The sequence below is a fragment of the Myotis brandtii genome, unplaced genomic scaffold (assembly GCF_000412655.1).
Source record: "Myotis brandtii unplaced genomic scaffold, ASM41265v1 scaffold633, whole genome shotgun sequence".
NCBI classification, from domain to species: Eukaryota; Metazoa; Chordata; class Mammalia; order Chiroptera; family Vespertilionidae; genus Myotis; species Myotis brandtii.
The window spans coordinates 1,004,393-1,009,193 of record NW_005370423.1 but is presented as its reverse complement, the minus strand read 5'-3'; the positions used below and the strand labels follow the sequence as shown (position 1 = coordinate 1,009,193).

Genomic DNA, 4,801 nt, shown 5'->3' with positions numbered 1-4,801 from the left:
AAGGCTGACAGCCCCAGGCAGCCACGCGCTCCCCCCGCTCCCGCCCCCCAACTCCCCCTCCTGCTCCGGGCTCAGCGGCTCCGTGCCAGGCCCTGACAGAGCAGAGCAGGCTGCCGGGGACAGTGGTGAAGGGCAGATGCAGCCCTGGCTCCCGGCTGGGGGAGGTTGCTGCCAGGGGCAGGGGAGAGGCGAGAAACCGCGGTGCAAATCCTGGCATAAAGCTAGATCAGCTCATCCCTTCCCCCGCCCCAAGAAGCAAGTTCCCATCCCCACAGGAGCCCCAGCATGGCCTCTGCCTGTGCTTCTGTGAGTTCTCCGTGCACTGGCTGCCGTGCAGCCTGTGTCCTCTGGATGCGCTGTGGGAAAGAGAATCAAAAGGGAGAATCTGTTCGCAGTCAGAGGCTCAGCCTCATCCGTGGGCCCCCAGCCTGTAAGCCGCGATGTTACCTGAAGATCGCGTTCCGTTGCATGACACAGGGCTCCGAACTAGGCCTCCGCCTTCCAGGCCTCGCTTTACCACTTAGTAGCTCTGTGTCCTTGGCAAGTCACTAGAAGCCTCGGTCCCCAGCCTGTCTCGGGGATTTCCATAAAGCCACCCTACATCAGATGGCCTGCGTGTTCCATCGGGCGATGTGTGTAAAGGTCTTACATTCAGCCCAGCCGGCCTGGCTCAGTGGTTGAGTGTCGACCCATGAACCAGGAGGTCACGGTTCGATTCCTGTTGAGGGCTGGATGCCCAGTCAGGGGCATGTAGGAGGCAGTTGATCCATGATTCTCTCTCATCATTGATGTTTCTACCTCTCTCCTCTCTTCCTTTCTGAAATCAATAAAAAATATATTTTTAAAAAATGCAAGTATTATATTCATTATATATCATTAAGCATGACTCTAAGACAGTGATGGCGAACCTATGACACACGTGTCAGAGGTGACACGCGAACTCATTTTTTTGGTTGATTTTTCTTTGTTAAATGACATTTAAATATATAAAATAAATATCAAAAATATAAATCTTTGTTTTAATATGGTTGCAAATATCAAAAAATTTCTATATGTGAGTTAGGGTTTTTCAAAATGCTGACATGCCGAGCTCAAAAGGTTCGTCATCACTGATCTAAGATATCCTTTTCTGTAGATTGTTAAGTCCCACTTCCTTCCCACCTGAGAAGATTATTTTATTGGTTGAAGGTCCCACACATAGAGGAGGCTGCCTCTGGGTGAGTGAATACATGCACACCCTACAGCCCAGGAGGGTAGGTGAGGCCAGCATTTATGGTTCAGTTGTATAGAGGAGGCTACTCAGGCTTCAAAAAAAAAGAAGATCATTTGATAAGTGTTGAGGGAGAGTCAGGACTGACACACACAGGCTGCTTTTCTGTCTCTTCTCACGCAAGCATCCATCCTCGCTAAACCACCTGGCTGACCTTTGGCTCCTGCCGGGCCCACGCAGAGGAAATACTTGGTGATGAGTCCTCCAGGAGCTGCCCCTCTTCCCAGGGGTTGGCCAAGAGAATTTTTTCCAAAATCTAAACCGCATTTAAGTCCTTTCCTCCATGGTTAGCATTTTACCGCTCGGTCGCCGAAGCCTGGAGGAAACGGTGAACTGTGACATTTTCTTTGCTCCCCGTGTATTTACGGAGCACAGGGAGAGCTGCCCACTTTCTGTTGGAGAAGGCTGTGCCTGCTCTGATGGCACACTCAGAAACGGCATTGCCGCCCCAGCTGGTTTGGCTCAGTGGATAGAGCGGCCTTCGGACTAAGGCAGTGATGGCGAACCTTTTGAGCTCGGCGTGTCAGCATTTTGAAAAACCCTAACTTAACTCTGGTGCCGTGTCACATATAGAAATGTTTTGATCTTTGCAACCATAGTAAAACAAAGACTTATATTTTTGATATTTATTTTATATATTTAAATGCCATTTAACAAAGAAAAATCAACCAAAAAAATGAGTTCGCGTGTCACCTCTGACACGCGTGTCATAGGTTCGCCATCACTGGACTAAGGGGTCCCAGGTTCTCTTCCAGTCCAGGGAACATGGTTGGGTTGTGGGCTCGATCCCCAGTAGGGGGCGTGCAGGAGGCAAACGATCAATGATTCTCTCTCATCATTGATGTTTCTATCTCCCCCTTCCTATCTGAAGTCAATTTAAAAAAAAGAAAAAAAAGAAACTGCATTGCCAAAGGAAACCCATTTTGTGATGGGAGCGAAGAAAGGATTTCCACTCCCCCTCAGCTCTCAAGGCAGCATTAGACTTCATCCGAAGCAAGCAAATTGCCTTTGGCGTCTCCCCTTCCTGCACAGCCTCTACTGGAGGCATCCAACTCATTAGCCCAGAGCAGAAGTTTCTTGTTTTTAAATTGATTTTTAAAAAGAGAGGGAGAGAGAGAGAGAGGGAGAGGAACATTGATGTAAGAGGGAAACATGGATGGGCTGCCTCCTGCATGCCCCCTTCTGGGGATCGAGCCAGACACCTGGGCATGTGCCCTGACCTGGAATTGAACTAGCAACCTTTTGGTGCACGGGATGACACCCAACCAACTGAGCCACACCGGCCAGGGCTCTTTCTTTTTTTAAAATGATCTTCTTGTTTTGAAAAATTTTTTCAAAATTATAGAAATGGTGCAAGAATGTCCCAAGGGACTCTCTTTTCTATACCCCCTAGATGGCGAAGGGCTTAATGAATTTTTTAAAAACTCTCATTTAATTTTGTTTCTCTTTAAAAATATTAATTGTATTTCTTTGAATAGGAATTACAGTTGTTTAGTTCAAAATTCCAAAGGATATACAGTGAGGCGCCCCCCCCAAACCTCATCCCCATTATCAAGTGCCCTTTGTTTTTTAGAATAAGCCAGTGATTCAATTTCATATGCTACCTTTCAGGGATATTTCATATGTATACAAGAAAAGGTAATTGAAAGTGTGTGTATTTATTTTGCTTCTTCTCTCCCCTCCCTACCTTTATGGTAGCATACTCTATCATTTCGCACCTTGGTTTTTTCATGTGACATCATTGTAATTTAGATCTTTAAAAATGATGTTATTGTATTTCATAGTATGTGTGTTCCATAATTTGATTAACCAGGCCTCCAAGATGGTCACTTAGGTTGTTGCTCAACTTTTGTCATGACTGACAGTACTCTAGGGAATAAGCTTGTTACGTGTGTTATTCGATAGGAGAGTTGGCAGCTTTTAATAGGGACCAGCATTGAGATTCTACTATTCAGGTGCTAAGAAGGTGGGTCATTCCTTGTCTCTGTGACACAGCCCTTTGCTCTGGGGGCTGGTCGCCGAAGCCTCCATGCTCTGGGTCTTACAGTTTGCACTGGTGATAATTTCTGGTCACGATGGTGAAGAACACTTTCCTGAACAGGTTACTTTTGGGTGCTGAAATGGTCTGGCTGTCTCTCGGCATTCTCCTGTTCTCTGCTCGGCGGGTTGGCCAGTCAGTTCAGGACACATAGCACACGGTGTTGGCACCACGAATCTAAACCGATCCGGGACCCATTAGTCAATGTGTGTGTTCTGACCTTGGTGCCAGGTGAGAACCGTTGAGCCACAGTTCAGGCTTCAGAGTGTTTGCCTTTGGGAAATAAATCAGAGTTCCCCTGGGGTCCTGTTTGAGGAATTCAAAGAACCATAGTAGAAAGGTATAAATACCAGCAGCAGCGACAACAAACACACAATGAACAGCTGTCTGGAAGGACAGGGCAAGGCAGAGCCAGGCACAGCCTCCGCATCTCTTCCAAAGGTGGTCGTGTGGCAGGTATTCCCTGGGACACATCGCAGATGGAGACCTCAGCTCCAGCACTGTGAGCTCAGAGGGAAAGCGGAAAGGTTTTTGTTTTGTTTTTTTTAAATATTTTATTGATTTTTTACAGAGAGGAAGGGAGAGAGATAGAGAGTTAGAAACATCGATCAGCCGCCTCCTGCACATCTCCTACTGGGGATGTGCCCGCAACCAAGGTACATGCCCCTGACCGGAATCGAACCCGGGACCCCTGAGTCCGCAGGCCGACGCTCCATCCACTGAGCCAAACCGGTTCGGCATGGTTTTTAATCTTAAGATGCAATAGTCACACTACACACGCGCGCACACACACACACACACACACACACACACAGACAGTAGTGGACACAGCTGGTGGGAGCTGGTGGGGACTGTGATAAACTGGAGGGTGCCTGCCTCTTCTCCTCTCCTGGGATTGGTACCTATTGCGTACGAGAGTTCAATGTTGCTAGAATTTCTCACTTTCCAACTGGAGCTAGAAATCGAAATTTTTAAGGCAAAATCTTCTGGTTTTTAAATTTGGCAACTACTTCAAGACAGTCGGATACATTGTGAAGGCCAGTTTATGATTTCCCATATGAGCAGGTAATCGGTTCCTCGTGGAACATGACAGGAAAGGTAGGCCAAGGACAGACATCTGGTCAACCTGTCAGTTTGAGGAGGTAAATATTTTAGGGAGTTGGCCGCTGCCAAGTTGACCCCTTTGCCAAGGTTCTGCCTCCTGTATTTAACCCATGGGTTATTCTGGAAAAAAAAAAATAGCAACATGTGTGTAGTCCTGGGGGAGTGGGAGAAAATGCTGAGCGGAGAAATCACAGGCCTGGCTGGTTGTTTCATATGCTCACTGGGCAAGCTCATGTCCATCCCTCAGCCCTTCAGGATTTAACTTCCTCATCTGCAGAATGAGGGACTGGACTTCAGGTTTTCAAATTTCCCAGATACTTTCGAGGGGTGAGGCAGAGTGGAATCCAGGGCTTACAGAAAGGGAGCTCAGCCTTTCATTCTGTTTTTTT

The 4,801-nt window shown here is 47.4% G+C and overlaps 1 protein-coding gene across 1 annotated transcript in view; it reads left to right on the top strand.

The window, feature by feature from the left end:
• The window catches only part of CHD9 (chromodomain helicase DNA binding protein 9), a 128,717-nt gene that overhangs the window by 1,326 nt on the left and 122,590 nt on the right, over nucleotides 1-4,801 (top strand). The window lies entirely within an intron of this gene.